The sequence below is a fragment of the Macrotis lagotis genome, chromosome 4 (genome assembly GCF_037893015.1).
Source record: "Macrotis lagotis isolate mMagLag1 chromosome 4, bilby.v1.9.chrom.fasta, whole genome shotgun sequence".
Classification (NCBI taxonomy): domain Eukaryota; kingdom Metazoa; phylum Chordata; class Mammalia; order Peramelemorphia; family Peramelidae; genus Macrotis; species Macrotis lagotis.
The window spans coordinates 47,062,241-47,085,375 of NC_133661.1; the positions used below are offsets into that span (position 1 = coordinate 47,062,241).

Here is a 23,135-nt window from a genome sequence, read left to right on the forward strand (position 1 = left end):
AGAGTATTTCTTCTTTTTTGTTTCTGTACCTTCATGGTCTGGTTCAGTCCCCTTGATTTGGGAATCATGGGACCTGAATTTGAATCCTAACTCTGACACCTATTATTTGTGTAACCTTAAGCAAGATATTTAACTTGCCTTGACTTCAGCTTCTCATCTATAAAATGACAGGCCTAGAATATATGGTCCCTTCTTGATATGTCATTCATTCTATGAAGGAATGTGAAGACTGATAAAATATATGGGATCATTTGCCTTATACATGGCAAAATATTGGAGGAACTGACTCAGTCTTAGAAGAGATTTTGTTCATTTTTAATTTAGCAAAGATCATAGTCAGGTAGATCTTTCTAGCTAACCACTTCCCTTACCCAGAGTTCATTTTCAAACATTTTACTCTCCCTTCAGGTAAAGTAACTAAATTCTAAACCCAGTTTCCTGTCTTTTCAAAGATCTGTTCAAGACAGAGATCAATCAACTTTGTGGTTGCCTGTTCAGTTCAATATTTTGTCTTATTTATCTGTACACAACAAATGCTTAAATATTTTTTATGTCTTTCATTATTTATACCATTTAAAAAAACCCCAAAACCAAAGGTCTGCTTGTGACAGTTTTTAGAAGAAATCAGATCTGTATGAAAGAATGCTTTAAGTCAATATTGATTAAAGAAATGCAAAGGAAAGCAATCCTGAGACACCACCTTACTATTGTCAGATTAACTACCATGACAGAAAAGGAAATGACAAAAACTGAAGGGGATGTGGAAAAACAGGGACACTAATGCACTTTAAGTGGAGATGCAAACTGATCCAACCATTCTGGGAGTTTGAAACTCTGCCCAAAGGGTTATAAAACTGTGTATCTTTTGATTCAGTACCACTACTACTACTACTACTACTACTACTACTACTACTACTACTACTACTACTAGGTCTGTATCACAAAGAGATCAAAGAAAAGGGAAAAGAACCTATTTGTACAAAAATATTTATAGCGCATCCTTTTGTAGTGGCAAAAAATTAGAAATTGAGATTCCCATCAAATGACTGAATAAGTTATGGTATATGAATGTGATAGAATACTATCATGCTATAAGAAAATAATGAGCAGGTGAATTTCAGAAAAACCTGGGCAGATTTATATGAATTTATGTGAAGTGAAGTGAGCAGAACCAGGAGAACATTCTACACAAAGTAGCACCATTGTAATGATAACATTGAAAGACTTAGATCAGGGGTGGCTAGGTGTTGTAGTGGATAAAGCACCGGCTTTGGAGTCAGGAGTACCTGGGTTCAAATCCAGCCTCAGATACTTACTAATTGCCTAGCTATGTGGCTTTGGGCAAGCCACTTAACCCCATTTGCCTTGCAAAAAACCAAAAAGAAAGACTTAGATCAAGGCAAAGATCCAAGACATTTCCAAAAGACCCATGATAAAAAAATGCTATCCACCTCCAGAGAGAGCACTAATGATCTCTGAGTGTAGATTGAAGCATACTTTTTTTAGCTTTATTTTCATTATTTTCTTTTGTTTGAATTTTCTTTTGACACATGAATAATAGGAAAATGTTTAACATGACCTCACATGTACAATTAAAAATTATTTGTCTTCTCAAGGAGAGGGTTAAGGGGAAAGGAGGGAAGAAAATTTGGGACTCAAAATTTTTAAAAATTGGTAATTTTTTTACATATAACTGGTAAATAATTAATGAAATAAAATAATTTTTAAAGATGCAGTTCTGGATTAAATATTGTCTTGTATTATTTCACTTTCTGTGTGTGCCTTGTCTCTCCTTCTCTCCACATGTGTTAGGCCAATTCCTCTACTTTTCTGGGCCTCAGTTTTCTTATCTGTACAATGGGGCAGTTGAGTCTGATGATGTCTAAGTCATCCTGTCAAAAATAGAAATGGAGAAACTCTGGTATGACCCGTTCTGGATGATGTCCAGATGACTGAATGATTGACTTTAATGATCTCTTCCTTTCTAAATGCTCACCAATCAGTTCTTTAATTATTCACAGATTTTAGCCGAATTAGAAGTTAGCCTCAACTAGAGGTTGCAGGCTCTGCTCTTTTTTTTGATAACTATGTTTATCATCTTTTGTTGTTTTCTAAGCCTAAGGCAACTTTCATTATCATCAGTCTTCAGTGATAACAATAATTTGGCTGTTGTATCTGCCAGGATTTTCATATCTCTCTCATGTAGTTTATTTAGCTTTCATCCATCCATCCATCCAGTCATCATTCAACAAGCATTTATTAAGTTCCTTTTGAATGTCAGCCACTATGCCCTGAACTCATGTTAAGCAACTTCTTGCCTCTTTATTTATGGATTTCAACTTAAACATATTTGTTCTGTCCTCTCCAGTTCAAAGATCATTCTCATTAGAAAAGAAAACATAGGGGCAATGAGGTGGTGCAGTGGTTAGAGCACCAACCCTGAAGTCAGGACTTGAGTTCAAATTTGGTCTCAGACATTTGATATTTACTAGCTATGTCGTCTTGGGCAAGTCACTTAACCCCATTGCCTTGCAAAAAAAGAGAAAACATAAGTAAAATAAGAATGAGTCAGTTCAATCTTCAGGACAGCTAGGTAGCACAGTGGGACTGGCACAGAGGACTGGGCCTGGAGTGAGGTAGACTAATCTTCATGAGTTCAAATCTGGCCCCAGATACTTACTAGCTGTGTGACCCTGGACAAATCACTTAGCCCTCTATGCCTTGGTTCCCCATCTATAAAATGAACTGGAGAAGTATATAACAAGTCATTCCAGTATCTTTGCCAAGAAAATCCCAAATGAGGCCAGGAAGAAACAATTTAACAAGTTCAGTGTTCCTGTACACTTCTGTTATCATTCCATTCACCAATAGCAATGGTTCTAGCTGGACCCTCTCTGATTATTTTCTTGCCTCCAATATAACTGAAACAACAAGCACACCAACCCTATTCCTAACCCCATGTTGTCCTTTGGGCACCCATTGCCAACTTCAAGATCATTCTTTTATTTAGAGAACCAGATGCTCTTCTATTTGATTGTATTTATCTGGCACTGACTCTTATCTTCTATATGTGTCTTTTAAAACTGAATTCGGTGATGAATCTACTTTGTAGTCATGTCAATCTCTTTTTTAGCCAACTCTGCTGTTTTATCCTCATTGGAACATGTCCAAAAATGTCTCCAGGATTTCATTTTTGAGCTCTACAACTTCCAAGGATCATGACCCTGGATCTTACCTACCATTTCTCTGAATTCTATACAAACATATCTCTCCAATCCAGGGCACCTATCAGATCATCCCTGCCTCTCCTTTACTTCTCTATCAGGGTGAAGGTGTGACTTGTGCCAAGACTCCAACCATTTTGTGTTAGCAATCAGCTTATCCCTATTAATCAGAAGCAGGTCAGAAGCAGGATAACTTGAGGTAAAGTTATGAGGTAATAACTGTCTCCACCTTCTGAAATAGGACATTATCTTAAGATACATCTGCAGACATAAGTTCTTGTATGTATACATGTAAACAGATATAAGCACACTCAGATATATGTTCAAATACACACTTTCAAACAAACAGATGAGGCAATGAGGTGGCCCAGTGATCAATGTGCTGGACGTGGAGTCAGGAAGACTTGAGTTCAAATCCTATCTCAGATACTTAATAGCTTTGGGACCCTAAGCAAATCACTTAATCTCTGTCTGCCTCAGTTTCTTCATCTGAAAAAAAGAGGGAGGATAAAAATAGTACCTTCTCTACAAGGTTGTTGTGAGGATCAAATGAGAAAATATTTGTAAAATGCTACACTTTAGAGTACTACAGAAATACCATCTGGGTAGCTAAGTTGTACCATAGTGCATAGATCTCTGGGCCTGGAGTCAGAAAGACTCATCTTCCTGGGTTCAAATCTGGCCTCAGAAATTTACTAGCTATGTGACCCTGGGCAAGTCACTTCATTCATTGCCTCAGTTTCCTCATCTGTAAAATGAACTGGAGAAGGAAATGGCAAACTGTTCTGGTATCTTTGGTAAGGAAACTCTTAATTTAGGTCATTTAGAGTCAGATATGTTGGAAATAAAACAATAATAAATGCCAACTACCCATCTGTTTATCATCCTCTTCCTCCTCCTTTTTGTCATCATTATTATTATCATTAGAATCACACAGTGTCAAACAGGATTACATTCATATAGAGAGATAAACACTGAAACACATACCCTCACATACACACAAACACATAGAGCCAACCAGCTCTTGGAAAAATTATGACCGTGTTACCATGCACAGCATAGAACAGACAGTTGGAAAATATTTATTTATTTGAATTGCATGAAGATAAACTAAATGGTTTTGTTTCAACATTTTTAAGCTGCTCATCATTCTCTTCTTTCTTCTGATTCCTGATGGTTTCCGTGTCTTTCCCGTTTACCTACAATTAAAACAGTTTTCCAAGAAAGGATCTGTCACTAGGTGCCCAAGGGAGTCCGTTGGGGGCTCTGATCTCACTAATTAAATCTAGGGTTCCAGACCCTAGGATGTAGGTTTCTCATGTGGCTTTGCTACCAACCTAGAGAAACATCTTTAAACAAAGCTCAGGCCTACCTAAAGGCAGGTAGCAGAATCTTCTACCACAGATACTCAAGGTACAATTAGAATATGAGGCAGATTCTTCTATCACTTAATGTCTGTAAGACTCAAAGGTGCATGTGAACAAATACAAAAGAACAAATACTCAAATAGTCTATTATGCTCGTGCTCTCCTTTTGGTCAGCTGATGCTAGAATTTTGGCTTAGGAATTCTCAACCCATGAGATGACTGGCAAGACTGAAAATATCCATTCCTCAGAATTTCATTTAAGTCCCTGATCTATGCTTATAAAAGGAAACAGAAAGAAAGAAGATGAACAGACTCAAGGATCGGTCAACCTAACCTCAAAAAGCACTGATCTTGTTTCCATGTTTACATTAAGACAATTTGCATTTTGCAGTTGGCCAGCCATCATTGTCTTTGGGAGTACAGGATGAAATCCTTTGCTTTTTTTTCACCTGCTAATATTCCAAAGGAGAAAACACTGGAAAGAATCCTGAAACCAAATGATCCAAAAGGGAGCCTCACAGGCTATGGAATAGGAGAAGTTTCTCTCACAGTGGGGATCTGCTAGCCCTCACCTTCTATACAGACCCTGGACATTGGGAACCAATTGGGAACTTGTGTCATCCTATGCTAAGGTGAATGTCTCAACCAGGACTAGTGCCAATGGCCCCCTCCACAGAAGGTACCTAAGTCTAAAAAGCCAGGAGCTCTGACAACTAAGAGATCCTTTCCTACTAAAACGTGAAGAACTATTAAGTTTTAATAGTCTCTCTTTAAGGGCTGCCTGCAAGTTCAAGGGAGATGCTATCCTGACCCAAAGGTTGTGCAGCTGTGACAGTGAGCATTTCACTAATAGCTAGCCAAGGTAAAGATAGAGACAATGAAGAGACACTGGCCTAGAAATTGCATTATGTAGGTGGCAGCACCATCTGCTAAGTCACAAAGCCTGCCTTTCATACACATTCACTCATAAATGCTCTAGGAAGTCACACCCAGATGTGTACATCATTGAACAAATAAACAAAAATCATTCAGAATAACAGAGCTCTTTACTAAGCACAAGACCTTCTTTTCACAGGAATCCTGTGACAGAGGAAATCTATTTATTGTTCCCATTTTTCCCTATGAGAAAGGAAAAATGAGTTGGGTGGCTCATTGGATAGAGTTCGGGACTTGGAGTCAGGAAGACATGAGTTCAAACCTAGCCTCAGACACAATTAGCTTTATGACCTTGGTAAAGTCATTTACCCTCTGCCTGCCTCACTTTCTTCAACTGTAAAATGTCTATAATAATAATAATAATAATGCTTATCTTCCATGGAGGTTGTGAGGATCAAATGAGATGATAATTGTAAAATACTTAGCCCAAAATCTGTGACATAATGGAAGCTACAGATAGATTATTATTATTATTATTAATTATTATTATCATTATCATTAACTTGCCCATGGTCATATGACATGTGGCAGAGCCAGGAGCATGATGAAGCAGAAAAATCTCTGGGCTTGGAAACAGGTCCTGAAATGGAGTCCTTTTGGTGGTGTTTGCTAGATGGATAGCAATCACAGAACCAGTTCCTCCTTGGTAGAAGGATTTGTTCCCAGTCCGTGCATCTCTGACTCAGACTCTGAGACTGAGGCCTTTCCCACTTTATCATGTGTTTTCCCTCTTTCCTCTACTGAGAACATTTAGCTTTTGACCAGAAGGAAGTCCTCAAGATGATGTGGGAGAGACCAGTCACTGGGGTTCCCACAAGGTTTTACCCAGGAGGAGGTGGGTAAATGGGATTTCTCAGGCGCCCAGCATGGGACAGTGAAGGAGTCATCCCCAGCCCTCAGCCCCCGGGAGATGCCAGGCCTGACCATCAGACTTGGGATACCTCAGTCCCAAGGTTCTCAGCCACAAAGAGGCAAAGGAAGAATAGGAAAATAGAGATAGAGCTCAGCAAGAATTCATCCTCCAAATGGTGAGCTATCCCAAGATCACATCTCTAGGACTAGAGGGACCACAGAAGGTATCCGGTCTAATACCTTGTTGAATGATGAGGAATCTGAGGCACAGAGAGTTAGTGACTTGCCTAAAGTAATAATTAGTGAAAAAACTCAGATTTGAACATACATCCTCTGATTTCAAACCTAGTATTTCTCCCACATGCCATCACATGGACCCACTAGTGACTAGTGATTTTATCAAGCTCTTTAGCTGGTGATCATCTAGAGCTGGGTTACAAATCCACATCCCAACTCCAAATGCAATTCTCTCTTGTGCACAGGACAGAGAGCCTCAGCCTTAGCCACACTCACCCAGCTATGTGACCCTGGGCAAGTCACTTACACTTACCTCAGTTCTCTCATCTTTAAAAATATCTTCCTCCCAACACTTAAGCCACTGTCAGACTCCTGGTGGTTGATAATATAGGCTTATTCCCTTCCTCTTGCTATGAGGATAAAATGAGATCTTTGATAAGTGCCTTTCAAACTTTCAGACATTATATATACACATATACACTTACAAACCTCTCTTTCTCTCTCTGTCTCTCTCACTCTCACTCTCTCCAGCCATCAAGCTATCAATCTATGAATTATTATTACAACATCAAAGAATTGTTGCCGAGATTCCAATCCAGTCTCCTCAGTCTAAATCTCTCTGTCCTAGGTATCCTCCTTATCAAAAAAAACCTCTGAGGGGGGATGCATCCAGAAAGCAAAGGTAATATTGACTTTTGACATTTCCTTTTTTTTTTTTTTTTTTGCTGTGTTTGCTTCCCTTGACAACATCTGGACAACTTGGGAGCTGCTACTGCAGTGGTTAGTGCTGTCCTATTGGTGCTGGATATGAGGATGTAGGGGGGTTGGGTGGAAACCAAAGGGAAACACCAGCTCAGTGGAAAATGTTGTGGTCAGCCCTACCACCCGTCATTCCTGTATATTTATAGATAATTCCACCCAGTGCCTAACCTCTCCTTGTCTCATAAACCCTTATTATGGTGGGGTTGGGTGATGGGGGTGTATGATGGAAAGATCACTGGTGTGAGAGCAGGAGACCTGGTGTCTGGCTCCAGTTCTTTTATAGTCTGACTCTGGGCCATCCCTTCCTCCCTTTTAGGGCCTCAGTTTCCCCATCTGTTTAAAAAGAGAGGCTGCACTGGAAGATCTTGGAGTCATTTATCAATGCTGATATTAACAGTGATTTTAACCTCAGTTTCCTCATCTATAAAATAAGGATGATATAATAGTCATACTGCCTATCTTATGGGGTTATTGTGAGGTTAGTGCTTTGCTCACTTAACGTGAATGGGAATTATTGTCATTATTAATTATTATTTTTATTATTGGTATTATTGTCAACACAGTGTCTAACACATACTGAGTATTTATTGCTGGTTGCATTGTTTGTTGCTATAATGAAAACCAATCAGCAAGTATTTGTAAGTGCCTACTGTGTGTCAGGAAGTTTAAATGAATAACAAAAAAGTATTAAGGGCTTACTTTGTACTGAGAATATAAATAGAAAAGCTTTGGGGAGCACCAGGTGTGTTAGGGGAAGCACCAGATAGGGGTGGATATTCAGTTGCAAGCCAAAGGAATGGCTCAGAGGGCCTTTGAGAGCAAAAGGGAAAGCTCATCCCTCAAAGAGCTTATATTCAATTCCAGGAAGCAATGTGAACAAGCCTATACAAGCTAAATATGATATAAATGCACGCTAATTTAGGGGAATTAAGCCTCAGTGAACTAGCAGGGCAGGGGCAGAGGAGCAAAGGTTTTGTATGGGGATGACTTGGGACTTAAGCTGAATTTTGAAGAAACCAGAGTTTCTCAAAAATAGTATAGGGGACACAAGATCCTGTTGTATTTATTGTTTGTGGTTGCAAAAAAATATTTACTTATTAGAACAAAATCCAGACTGAAAGACTATTCCCCCATAAAGCTATATCATATTACTGAGATCATGTAGAGATAACTATTAAGACCATAGGCAAAGAATGGCATAGGCCCTAGGATCATAGATCTGTACTAGAAGGACAGATCATTGGATTCAACTGTCTGATTTTACAGATAAAGAAACTGAGACACAGGAAAATGAAGTTCTAGATGAACCATAAGACAAGGGAATGTGTGCTTGCCAAGGTGTGTTCTCTGGGGTCATTCATGTAGAATCTGCTGCCAAAAGTCCAAAAGGAAGAGAGATACTTCTTTAGATGGCAAGGTTCTCCAAAAACTCTTTTCCTTCTATGAAATTATGTTGATTGTATCATGTCTCAGAACAGTCCAGCCCACCTCAATGAGATCTACCACTGCTCAGAAGAGATCACAGCAAGGATTCACATAGAAAAACTAAGTGGATGAAGCCTAAATGTTGAGATGACATATGATTGGTTGGGCAGCTCATTAAGTTGATCCATCAGCTCATAAATATTGAGCAGTATTGTGATGAGTTGTGGCCAAAACAGAACAAGAGGTGCAGTATTTGGGAAATTGGGAATTGATTTGGGAAATGATCCCAAGTTACTCCCTGGTGCAAGACTGTCTTTTTATAACAACAAACTCCATGTGATTATATAGGACTGCAAATCACAGAATAATCAAATTGCAATCAGTTAGAAGGGTGATGAAAAAACATATGGCAAACTTAAGTGAGCTACAAATGCAAGAAGTGTCTGTCATTGGGAATATGTATGATTGGGAGAAGGAGCTGGCTGGTCCCTAAGGAACAGCAAGGGAGAGCTTGAGAGAAGCAATGGTGTGTGTAAGCCCCAAGAGGGGACACTTGGAGGGCCCCCATTAGAGCTCAGACCATGTATGATGAGCTCCTTCCTTCTTCACTATGACAACCCCATGGAAGCCCTGGAGGCCCCCAACAGCTGCCCTCATTCTTCTCTACTCTAGGACTCACTTCCAACCTTTCTACCAATTACTCTTTCCCCTCCAAGACAGAGAGTGACCTATCAGAGGGAATCTACAACCCCTTCCTAACTTCCCCTTTCCCAGTTGTGAAGGGTCTCTACTGTGGAAAGATAGCCCAATGCATCTTAAGAACTCCCTGACCATGTTACCTGTCCTGTAGATAAAGACCTCTGGATCTTTTCATCTGTCTTGCATCTGGAGTCTCTTCAGATGTTGTCCTATCCAATACATATGAACTCCTTGAGATCATGGGCTGCTCTTCTTTTATCTGATCCCCAGGACTTAATATTTAATAAATTGTTAAGAAATGGTTATTTTTTTTCATTCATCCTCCATGAAATTTTGGAATAATTAGAGAAAGGACTCCAATGCATTGGATAAATCCTCTCTGGAGAGACACACAGGATGAGATATGGGTAGGTTATGATTCTCATTAGTGTAGTTGATCATCAACATTTTGATAATCCCAGTCTCTGGTCAATTATGTCCTATTGTTTTTTTTTTAATTTGGAGTTTGATGATATCCTTCTATAAAGTCAATAAAGTTTGTCTTCAGCACTGATATTCAGAGTCATTGATCTAGACCTGGTACCTAAGAAGCCACCCATTTTATAGACAAGGAACCTGAAGTCCCAGGATGTGGGCTGACTTGACCGACTTCACACAGGTAACAATTCCATAGTAGAACTGGGTGGGTTCTTTGATTCAGTTTCATCACACTTTCCTATGTATTCATTTTCTCCTTTTTTTCATGCTTCTCTTAGTATCCAGTGCTACCATGGGCCCCATGAAGCCCCATCTCTCTGTTCTCCAGTCCTAAGTCTTTTATTATATCCTTTTACAGGCTATTCTCTCTTCATAGGGCAGGATTTGGGATAAGAAAACTTTGGTTCAAATCCCAGATTTATTACTTACTACACTATCTGTAAGACCTGGACTAAGTCAATTTTTCAATTTCCTCATCTTTAAAGGCTTCTGACCTTCCTTTTTAATCTTTTCCTTGAGGAGGCAGCACAGTAAAGTAGAAAGAGTACTGATTGTGTAGTCCTGAAACCTGGGGTCAAATTCTATCCCTGATACTTCCTGTCTACTTTGAGTAAGTCACTTCCCTTCTATAGGACCATTTCCTTATCTTTAAAATGAGGGCCTTGGGACTAGATGGATTTTTTTTGTGGGGGCTTCTATCCTTGGATGTATAATCTGGGCATACTCCACTTACTACCCCTAAAGTGTTAATGACTTCTCAGGTCTAAGAGGGAGAGTCAGTGTGGGTAGTGATTGTACTTCTGGGCTTGGAGTCCTAATTTAGAGTGATGAGTTGTGGCTAATCTTGGCTCAGACACTTACTTTGTGATGATCATGGTCAAATTCCTGAACCTTACAGAGCATTCTAAAACTGGGATGATAAGGGAGCAAAATGGCACATACTTGAGATTATCATTCAAGTGTTCCCCTTTGCAGTGGAAGTTGGGTTTCAAAAGACTTAACTGGAGAATTAATATTTAATACTAAATTGATTCTTTAACCCAGAGAAATGATTCATTGGTTATAATCATTGGGCAGGACTGTGGATGAAGCTTTCAGAGACAGGGGCAGAGCTACCAAACCTTCTTACATTGATCAACAATCAATCAGCAAGCATTTACTAAGGCACTGTGCTAGTCCATAGACAGAGATGCAAAGAATGAAACTTCCCATATACAGGCTTTCATTCCAATGAAGGAGCTTCCATCAGGGGATATGGTATCTCCTCCTTCTCATTCACTTCATGGATCCAATCAGGATAGTTCATCTTGTCATTTCTGCTTGTCCAATTCTTCTAGAAGACTCCTTCCCTGTATTCACAGAGCCACCTCCCCTAGTTCAGAACCCCCTGTATCTGTCATCTCAATGATTTCAATTTCAACCTTCCAATTCTCCCTACCTCAGACCTCTCCCAATCTAATCTACTTTCCCCAGAGTTGTGAAAAAACTCTAATGACAATGTCACCCCACCTTCCATCATACTCAACATACTCCACTGATTTCTTCTTGGTCAAATCTAAGTACACTATAAACTCCTTGATTTGGCTTTTATACTCCCCATAACCTGGCCTCCTGTCTTTTCAGTCTCCTTACACATAATTACCCCCATTCAGTCTATAATCCAGTCACACTGGCCTAACTTGTTTTTAAAATACAATACTTCATCTCCCATCTCCAAGACTTTGTATTAGTTTTCTCTCAGACCTGGAAGGCTTTCTCTCCTTACCTTTGTCTCTGAGAATGCTTGGCTCCCTTCAACTCACTTCAAATATAACTTTCTCCAACTTCTTCCTCCTTTAAGGCATGTTTCTCTCTCTCTCTCTCTCTCTCTCTCTCTCTCTCTCTCTCTCTCTCTCTCTCTCTTTCTTCTCTCTATATAATATATATCACATTTGTATAGATTTATGCACATGGTGCTTCTCCCATTAAAATGTAATTTCTTTGAACACAGAGATTGTTTTTTTCCTTTTCTATCTAAACTCAGTGCTTACTGAAATGTCTAGCACATGATACATGTAAAACCTGCCTCAAGTCAAATCTGAGTATGAATTAGGCCCCTTGTAGAATTCTCCCTCCTGTGTAACATGGCAATTGCCTTGTATTTTAAAAAATGCAAACTCATTTCTCAATCTTTCTTCAAAACATATTTGGAGAGCTAGATCAATTTCTGCTGCAAAAAATCAATGTTTCTTGATTGATTGATTGAAGCCAGATCTGGGTTAGAAATATGACTCTGATATGCATGAACTGCATTTATTTTCCAAAAACCACTAATCAGGGCAAATTTGCATTCTTATTCATATTAATTTATACTGGAAAGAACATCAGACTAGGAGTTAAGAGTCCCAGGAATAGGCTTTGAGATTTATTTATTTATTTATTGCTGTGTATTTTTGAACAAATCACTCCACCTCTCTTGAGTCTCATTGTTCTCATCTGTAAAATGGGCATAATAATATCCAACCTGGACAGGGTTGTTGTGAGGAAAGTCAACCTTTCACTATATAAATGTCAGCAATTACTATCCTACATAATCTGGGGCCTGATATCCAACAGAAGTTAGGTTGAATCGGATCAGATATGCTTTAAAGATGATCAACTGAGGTAAGCTTTCATTTTATAGGTGAGTTCTTGCCTCCTTTCTTTCTCTATAACAGAAGTCCCTAACTTGGGGTCAATGAATTTTGCTTTTTTTAAAAAAATAGTTTTTGAAAATGTATTTCAATAATTGGTTTCTTTTGCAATTCTATAAGTTTTACTTACAGTATTTAAAAACATTATTTTGAGAAGGGGTCTCTAGGTTGCAGAAGACCCCAATAAAGGGTCTATGACACAAACAATATTAAGAATCTTTGCCTATACCAACTTTCTTGTTCTCATCAGCTCCCAAGGGTTCAACTACCATCTCTGTGTGGATGAATCCCAGATCTGTTTTCCTGTCTCCAGACTCCCTCTTGAGAGTCCTGTATCATCAACTCATTAATGGGCATCTGCAACTGGATGTCCCTACAGTATATCAAATTCAGCATGTCCAAATCAGAGCTCATTATCCGCCCCCCCCCCCAATCCTCTCTTCTTATTCTCTGATTCTATAAGCACATCTATTCTTGGATTCTCCACCTTGGAGTCATTCCCACCTTTTTCTTTTCCATCCTTCAAATTCAACCAATTGCTAAATATTGTTGATCCCACTCCCATAATATCTCCAATACCTCCATTCACATAGCCACCACCTCTCATTTGTTTTATTTGTTTTATTTTTTATTTATTTGTTTATTTTATTAAAGATTTTATTTGAGTTTTACAATTTTCCCCCAAACTTACTTCCCTCCCCCCCCACAGAAAGCAATTTGTCAGTCTTTACTTTGTTTCCATGTTGTACATTGATCCAAATTGAGTGTGATGAGAGAGAAATCATATCCTTAAGGAAGAAACATAAAGTATAAGAGATAACAAGATCAGACAATAAGGTATCTGGTTTTTTTTTCTGAATTAAAGGGAATAGTCCTTGAACTTTGTTCAAACCCCACAGCTCTTTCTCTGGATACAGATGGTATTCTCCATTGCAGACAGCTCCAAATTGTCCCTGATTGTTGCACTGATGGAACAAGCAAGTGCATCAAGGTTGATTGCCCCCATGTTGCTGTTAGGGTATACAGTGTTTTTCTGGTTCTGCTCTTCTCACTCAGCATCAATTCATGCAAATCACTCCAGGTTTCCCTGAATTCCCATCCTTCCTGGTTTCTAATAGAGCAATAGTGTTCCATGACATAGATATACCACAGTTTGCTAAGCCATTCCCCAATTGAAGGACATTTACTTGATTTCCAATTCTTTGCCACCACAAACAGGACTGCTATGAATATTTTTGTAAAAGTGATGTTTTTACTCTTTTCCATCATCTCTTCAGGGTATAAACCCAGTAGCATCACCTCTCATTTGGACAGTAGTTTTTTAATTAACCTCCTTGAATCAAATCCCTTCACTTATCAACTTCTTGTCTCTAGGTGCCAATAAATATTTCTAAAGCACAAATGTCACTCTCTAGATCTCTCTGAGTTTAAAAGCTACCAGAATTCAACTTGCCTGTCCATCCCACAAGTAGACACTCTTTTCTAGATAAAATGGCCTACATCTCCTTACTGGCACCTTACCCAACTTTCTCTCTGCACTTTCTTTTTTCGGTTTTGCAAGGCAATAGGGATAAGTGACTTGCCCAAGATCATATAGCTAGGTAATTTTTAAGTGTCTGAGGTCAGATTTGAACTCCTGACTCCAGGGCTAGTGCTCAATCCACTGTACCACCCAGCTACCCCTGATCTCTCTACTTTCAAATTGGTTTCTTTATTCCTCTCTTCATTTCTCCCCACTCCTTCTAATCAGTCCCAGGCTTTCTTCAAGGCTCAGTTCAGCAGAGCCAGTACTGATCTCTCTCAGAAATTATTTGGTGTCCCACAATTGTTTCTTTCTATCTATCCAATCCAACATTGTTTCTTTTTCCTCTCTCTTCCCCCACCCCTAGAATTCAGGATCCTTGATGGAGGTCTGTTATATCAGTGTCTGGCACGAAGTCTGGTAATGGGTGCTTATCAAATGGTAATTGAAATTAGGAAACTGAGGAGCAGGGCAAGGGTGTGACTTGCCCATTGTCATACAGATAGTACAGGTGACAGAGCCAGATTTCAAACCCAGATTCTCCGACTTCCAGGGGCCACCCCTAAATCACCTGGTACAAACTTTGATTCTACTGATGAGAAAACTGAGAATTAGAGAGAGGCTGATGGAGAACTGGTCTGGAGACAGAATTAGACTAAAAAAAAAAAACCTACCATAATAGGTGGGCTAGTGAGGTTTTACAATAGGTGCTAAACAAAGGTTAATTGAAAAAATTAGGAAACTGAGGACCAGGGCAAGGAAGTGACTTGCCCAGTGTCACACGGGTAGTACCATGTCATAGCTAGATTTCAAACCCACCCAGGTTCTCCGACTTCCTGGGGCTCCCCAGATTGCCTGGCACAAACTTTGATTCTACTGATGAGAAAACTCAGAATTAGAGGGACCAGTGGAGAGTTGGTCCGGGAGAGGCTGTCTCCTTTCTCTTCTCCCCAAGATATTGAAGGGGGGCGGGGATGGATTTAGGCTAGGGAAGAAAAGCAACCTTGATTCTAGGCGGGCCAGTAAGGTTTTATATAAACCAGATGGGGGAGGCAGAGCGGGGGCGGTGTGTGTCAGCTCTATTCCTGCTCCTAGGGCGGAACACTAAGATTTTGCAGGTCTCACCCATGGGCAGGGGAAGGAAGATCACCTGAGGTTATGTGCTGGTGGTGGAGATCAGCCCTCGCCCTTCAGGTTGGCATTGTCTGGCCGGGGCGGGGGCTGAGAGCAGAGCTGCCCCTTGGGGAGTTTGGGGAGTGGGGGCTGGCCAGGTTTTCCGCCTTTTCCCAGGGGGGCAGCCCCCTCAGCCATCTGCTCCCCCAGCCAGGAAGGGTCCAGGTTAGGGGGCTCCCACTGGGAAGGAGGATGTCAGGCTCCAGGCCCCTCCGTTCCTGGGCCTGCAGGGGCTGAGGGTGATGTCATTCCCCTCTGGCTTCCCGAGGCCCGATTACAGTATTGATCTGATTATAGGCCCCTTGGAAAAACGAGGTGTCATGGCGAGAAAGAGCCAAGCCCATGGGCTTCTCTCAAAACCCCGGCGGCGAAATGAGCTGAAGGAAGACTTTTCTCCCGGCTCTCTCGGGGGAGGGGGCAGCGAGGGCCAGGATGGGGGGGGGGGCAAGGAACACCGCGCCCCCTACTCTGACCAATATGGTACCCCCCCCCCCCCAGTGCCCCGTTCTCCCCGCCCTCCCCGGGACAGCCCGCCCGAGCCCGCCGCCCCAGCCCGGCTTCCTGGGCTGCCCAGTCCGGCCCCGCCCGCCCGGCCGGCCCGGCCCTCTCCTCCTCGCTCCCTCCATTCATGTCCTGACCGCAGCCGGCCCGGATCGGCCCGGGGTGCCGCTGTGGGCCCCCCCGGAGCCAGCCCCCTCCCCGCCGCCCGCTACAGAAGGGGACCCCGGACCCCGGAGGAGGAAGAGAGGGAGGAGGGTGAGTGCGCCCCGGGCCTGGGTGGGGAGGGGGCGGGAGGGCACGGCCCCGGCGGGGGTACGGGGGGGGCGGCGGCTTTTGTTCCCCAACTTGGCCGGGCTTGGGAGCCTCCCCCCGCCCCCTCCTGGGGGGCCCCGGAGCTGCCCCAGCCCGGAGAGGGTCCCCGGAGCTTTTGTTCTAGAGCCCTGCCCGCCTGGGCCTGCCCCTGCCCACAGGCGCCCACTGGAGGGGCCCGAGGGGCACAGCTGGCCGGGGGGCACCGGGACCTCCCCCCCAGACACACAGCCACACAGACACGCGCTCCCCAGACTTAAACTGCCCCCTCCCATCAGAGCACACCCTCTAAACACCGGGAGTCGCAATTACAGGCCTGCTGATGGCCGGGCAGGCAGGGAGGGTGGTCCCAGTCGTCTCTAGGGCAACCTGCCCCCAGGCTCCAGGCCCCCACCCAAGCCCGTTCTCCCCCCACCCAAGGGCCCCTCTTCCCCTTAAGCCCAACTCTTCCCTCCCCTCCTGGACCCCGAGCTCCTGAGTTCATTTTCCGGTGTGTGCAGAATGGAATGGACACGGGCCGGACTGGTGCCGAGGAGCTGAGAGGCCAGAGGAGGCAAGGGTCTGGACCCCGGGGAGGATGGGAGGGCTTCCTGCGGGCGCTGGAGCCGGAGCTGGGCCTTCAAGAGTGGGGGGATCGGCTGAGGGACCCCGCTCGGAGTTCTGGGCAGATGAGCGGCTTGTCAGGCCTGAAGCATAGAAACCGAAATGGGGGGCCAATGAGGGGCCAATGAGGAGAATGGTGGCTGTGGCTGGGGGGGAGCCGCTAACTGTGGATGAGGAGAAAACAGAGACTCTACCCAGAGGCTGCTTCAGGGGCTAAGGGAGAGAGGAGGAGAAGGACCAGAACAATTAGCGGTCATGGCTTTGAATGGTGAGTTTGAAGTAAGATGGGGAAGTGCTGGGTTCAGGAGATAGCAAGTGGAAATGACCATTTTCTTTAATCACGCCGGCTGGAACTTTTGAAAGGACAGTGAAGTTTGGATTCACTCCTGGTGTTAACTGTTTACTCACAGCCAAGGTTTAGGAGCTATGGATAGGCTGATTACCAGAGTAAGATTTTATCTACAACCCAACCTCACTAATGGATGCTTCTCTAATTAGACCAGCATAAGATCCGGAGGTGAAAGTGATCCTAGAAACTATATAGAGCAGGATGTCTTCCCCTATTTCTTTGACACTTTTTGGCGGAGTCTGGTAAAGCACCTTCTCAGAATCATGCTTTTGAATGCATACAACAAAATACGTGGGTTTTAAAGGAAATCAGTGACTTGAAATAAAGATGTCCTTATTTCCCCTCCTATAAGTTCATAGACCCTTGGAAAACCATCCATGGGCTCTCTCCCAGGATAAAAACTCCTGACCTAGATGGCCTGGTTCTCTCAGAAGTAGAAAAAAGGTCTAAAAAAGTGAGAAAAAAATAATTTATTTCATTAAATATTTCCCAATTACATTTTCCAGTCAAAGAATTTTTAGCATTCACTTTTGAATATTTTGAGCTATAAATTCTCTCCCTCTCTCTTGTGTCTCCCCCAAATCCCAGAGAAGGAAATTAATATTAGTTATATATGTGAAGTCATACAAAACTTATTAGCCATGCTACAAAACAGGCACACACCAAAAAACCTAAGAAAAATAAAGTTTTTAAAAAGTATGCCTCAGGGGCGGCTAGGTGGCACAGCGGATAGAGCGGATAGAGTCAGGAGTACTTGAGTTCAAATCCAGCTTCAGACACTTAATAATTACCGAACTGTGTGAACTTGGGCAAGCCACTTAACCCCTTGCCTTGCAAAAACCTAAAAAAAAAATATGCTTCAATCTGTACTCACAGAAGAGGAGGAATGTGTGATAAAACAACTATGGAGATAAGTTTTCCATTATTCCATCTATAGAAAGGATTTAAGGTGGTCCAGTTGATAGAACACTGGCCCTGGAATCCGAAGGACCTAAGTTCAAATCTAACCTTAGACATTTAGTATTTACTTAGCTGTGTGACCTTGGGCAAGTCACTTAACCCTATTGCCTTACAAAAAAGCAAAACACTTTTTTAAAAAAGGATTTAGTGAGAAAATCTTTTTTTTCCTTGTCCCAACCTTTTTTTTTTCACTGACTCTTAAAATGGAACTCCCTTGACCATTGCAGATCAAGAACTAAGAGGTTCCTGTCTATCCTAGAACCACTTAGTGAGTATGTGTTTGAAAGTGGATTTAAAATCAGGTGTTTCTGACTCTGAAACCAGTTCTCTCTACTTTGTGCTAGGTTGGTTCTCTAAAAAAATCAATATGAAAGCAATAATAAGAGCTCATGTGATTATGAGACACTCATGGATCCTCACACTAACCCCTTGAGAGAGACAGGGCAGGCATTTGGATCTTTGTATTATAGATCATCAGCTTGGAATTTAGAGCTGGAAGAGGCCTCATGGGTCAAAGAACAACCCCTTTATGTTACAAATGTGGAAACTGAAGCCCAGAAAGACTAAGCCCCAAATTATTGTTTTCTTTCAGTCTTTTTCAGTCATGACCGAGTCTGTGACCCCATTTGGGGTTTTCTTAGTAGAGATACTGGAGTGCTTTGCCATTTCCTTCTCCAGTTCATTTTGCAGAGGAGGAAACTGAAGCAAATGGGGTTAAGTGACTTGCCTAGGATCACACAGCTAGCAAGTGTCTGCATTTGAATTCAGGTCTTCCTGACTCCAGGCCTGGTGATCCATCTACTGTGCCTCCTAGTTAACCAACCCAATATTATAAATAGCAGAGCAAGGATCTAAACTCAAGTCCTGTGACTCCTAAATTCAACACTCTTTACTCTGGACCCTAGTTCTTCCCAAAAGTCCAGAAGGGCATAGTTTTAAGAGTCAGAAGGGACCTTAAATGGTTATTTGGTCTTCTAGAAAATCTGAGGCCTAGAGAGACAAAGTGATTTGCCTAAAGTAAGAAACTGAAGAACTGAGATTTGAATCGAAGCCCTCCAGTTTCCTAATCCTGGGTGGCATTGTAATTGCATAATACATCAGCTGTCCTAGAGTCAAGAAGACTGAGTTCAGATCCAAACTCAGACACTTACAAGTGGTGGGACCCTGGGCAAGTCACCTTAACCCTATTCTGTTCCTTATCTGTCAAATGAACTGGAGAAGGAAATGATAAACCAAGCCAGTATCCATGCCAAGAAAATCCTAATAAGGAGTGTAGGACATAAATGAAATGACTAAATAACAACAGCAAAACTTTCTAATCCAGCCCTGTCTTCATTCCAATGGGCCACTCCAGGGTGAAGTCTCAGATTTGGAATTTTGACCCTTAGGCACAGACTTTTTCTTTGTACATAATGGTCTCTCTTGGAAAGATTGCCAACATACTCCATATGATTTACCTGACTTGAAAGATAGATTTTATCAATTTGAGTCTTCTCTCCCATGTAGATGGAAAAATTTCCACAATATAATAGTTGAAACAATTTTTGAGGCTAGGAAAAAAAATTCATCTACCTGAGACCATTCCCATATTGAGTTTCCCTGAATTTCCCTAGGCTGGTCCTTGGGTTGGAGAGGCTATCACTTCATAGGACATGCCATAACTAGCATCTTCCTGGCAGAGGTATACAAAATCCACATCCCACAGTGGTATTTTTAACATGGGGAGCTATCAGAAAAGGATCTAAGTTTTTAGAACAAATTATTTTTTTTGAGATTTTGGCTTATTAACTGATTGAATTGGAGAGATGCAGTAAAGTGCTGTTGAGTCTTCTCTGTTCATTGAATTAGAACCCTGGAACCTCTCTTTGGAACCCTTCTTTAGAATTTAACTGCTTCAGTGTTTTACTTACATAAACTTTCCTCATACCATGGCCAGGCTAGCGCTGGAAGTAGCTCTGCTATCTGTGCCCCAGGGTATATGTAAAAAGATGGGTATTTGGGGTGTATGATTAATTCTGGTGTCTAAACCTGCCCCTGGGGCTGGACTAGGCTGGGCTTGGTTGATTTCTGAGTAATGCCTCAGGATTATCTCTTACAGTGAAATACATATTTATTGTTGTATTTAAACATATATATTTATAAATGTGTACATGTTCATAATATATATATATATATATATATATATATATATTTATAAAACTGTCCCTATCCTCCCCCACAAATACTCATATCTAACTTTTGAAACTCTTTCCTTTCATCAAGGTCCACTTCTGATGTCAGGAAACTCTTTCTGACTTACCTATATAATCCTCCACTTCATCTTCTCCCCCTGCAGTTAAAAATGATCCCTTCTTCCTCAAATTTCTCCTGACTCCCTTGCTTATACCATATTTGTCTTATATTTTACTGATGTTTGTACATGTCTTTTTTCCCAATAGATTGGAAATTTCCTGAGAGCAGGATTGGTCTAATAGAATCATAGATTTAGAGCTGGGAAGGACTCTAGACCACCTGGTTCAGCTCCTTCAGTTTACAGATGAGAACACTGAAGGACAGAGAGACTAAATCATATGGTTAGGGTCATACAACTAATAAGTGTCTGACATGAGATTTGAACTGGTCTTTCTGACCCAAGTCCAGCAACAGTCCCTTTCTACTACTGGTGAGGGGGGTAACTCTGGTTTCTTGAAAAAAGGATATCTTTGAAATAAATGTCAGGTATAGTAAGATCAACCAAACTGGAAGGATTGTGAGTCTGGGCCCAGTATCTGAGGATCAGCCTAACCAAGTTCAAATAGCGTCAATGTGGGGAGGATGGACCCCCAGGTGATAATTCTTTCTGACCACAGAATCTCTTAAAGATCATCTACAAAGTCATACAGCCTGTCTCTGTAGAGAAAAGGTCTACATCTAAACCAATCCTTACTGTTCTAGGACATGTCATAGCTGGCATCTTCCTGGCCCAGGCATGTGGAAAACCCCAGGAGAGCTTTTCTGTTCTGGGGAGTATCAGAGAATGGGGGCTGAAAAACAAATCTACTTTTGTGACACTTTGACTGATTAAGTTCAGAGGAAAGGAAATCATAGATTTTTACAATCTTAATATTGTTTTATTTCCCAATTACACATAAAGTTTTCCATATTCATTTTTGTAAAATTTTGAGTTCCAAATTTTTCTCCCTCCCTCGTCTTCCCTCTCCCTAAGACAGCAAACAATAGATTTTACATGCACAATCATGTTACAGATATTTCCATATTAGTTATGTTGTGAAAGAAGAATCAGAAAAAAAGGGAAAAACAATGAGAAAGAAAAAAAAAGACAAATATAAAAAAGGTGAAAATGATATGCTTCATGGGGGTGGCTAGGTGGTGCAGTGGATAGAACACCGTCCCTTGGAGTCAGGAGGACCTGAGTTCAAATGCGACCTCAGACACTTAATTACCTTAGCTGTATGGCCTTGGGCAAGTCACTTAACCCCATTGCCTTGCAAAAAAAAAAGAAAGAAAATAATATGCTTCAAATTGTATTCAGACTCCATCATTCTTTTTCTGGATGAGGATGGTATTTTCTATCACAAGTCTTTTGGAATTATCTTTGGTCACTATTGTTGAGAGGAACTAAGTATATCATAGTTGATTATCACACAGTGTTGCTGTTACTTTGTACAGTGTTCTCTAGGTTCTGTTCTCTTCACTTAGGATCAGGTCATGTAAGTCTTCCCAGGCTTTTCTGAAATCTGCCTGCTCATGATTTCTTATAGAACTCTAATAGTACTCCATCACATTCATATGCTTCAACTTATTCCTTATTCCCCAATTGATGGGCATCCCTTCAATTTCCATTTTTCTGCCATCACAGTAAGAGCTGCTAAAACTCTTTTTGTACATGTGGGTCCTTTTCCCTTTTTTATGATCTCTTTGGGATACAGGTCTAGTAGTGGTATTGCTGGATCAAAAGGGATGCTTTGTTTTATTGTTCTTTGGTCATAGTTCAAACTACTCTCAGAAAGACTGAATCTCTTCATATCATTCCCTTCCAACATTTATCATTATCCTTTTCTGTCATATTAGTTAGTCTGTTAGATGTGATTGCCTCACATTTTATAATTTTTAATTTAATGTAATCAAAATGATCCATTTTGCATTTCATAATGTTCTCTATCTCTTTTTGGTCATGGTCTATGCCTAGTTTCTGCCTCACTATCTAGAGTTGTTTTAATTTTCATTTCTCTAATTAATAATAATTTAGAAGATTTTTTCATATGACTATAGAAAGCTTTAATTTCTTCATCTGAAAACTACCTGTTCATATCCTTTGACCTTTTTTCATTTGGGGAATGTTTTGTATTCTTATAAATTTTACTTGGTTCTCTATGTTTCAGAAATGAGGCTTTTATCAGAAACAGTGATATAAAAATTGTTTACCAGCTTTCTGCTTTCCTTCTAATCTTTTTTTTTAAAGTGTTTTGCAAGGCAATGGGGTTAAGTGGCTTGCCCAAGGCCACACAGCTAGGTAATTATTAAGTCTCTGAGGCCAGATTTGAACTCAGGCACTCCTGAATCCAGGGCTGGTGCTCTATCCACTGCGCCCCCTAGACACCCCTCCTTCTAATCTTGATTGCATTTTTAATTTAATATAATCAAAATGATCCATTTTGTACTTCATAATCTTCTCTATCTCTTTTTGGTCATAAATTCTCCCCCTCTCCATAGATCTGACAAATAAACCATTTCTTCTTTTCTTAATTGGTTTATGGTATCACCTTTTATGTTTAAGTCATGTACCTATTTCAATTTTATCTTATTATAGGGTATTATTATTATTGGGCCAGTGGATAGAGCACTGGTTCTGGAGTCAGGAGGACCTGAGTTCAAATCCAGCCTCAGACCCCTGACACTTATTAGCTATGTGACCTTGGGCAAGTCACTTAACCCTGATTGCCTCACATCCAGGGCCATCTTCAGTCTTCTTGATTCATATCTGTCCACTTGGACCCAAATGGCACTAGAAGATAAAGTAAGACTGGTGACTTTACACAACCACCCCTTCACTCAAATCTAATTTTC

General features: G+C 41.2%; 1 protein-coding gene across 3 annotated transcripts in view; it reads left to right on the forward strand.

Moving 5' to 3' along the window:
• Window positions 1–23,135, forward strand: part of CD276 (CD276 molecule) — an 82,919-nt gene that overhangs the window by 19,557 nt on the left and 40,227 nt on the right. Inside the window, exon 1 of one of the 3 annotated variants that reach the window (XM_074232678.1) lies at window positions 15,289–15,367. The exons of 1 other annotated variant lie outside the window; for it this stretch is intronic. The gene's annotated coding sequence lies outside the window, so the exon portion shown is untranslated. Of the gene's footprint in view, window positions 1–15,288; window positions 15,368–15,893; window positions 16,103–23,135 lie in introns of those variants that run through there. One more of the 3 variants, XM_074232677.1, reaches the window with a different exon arrangement.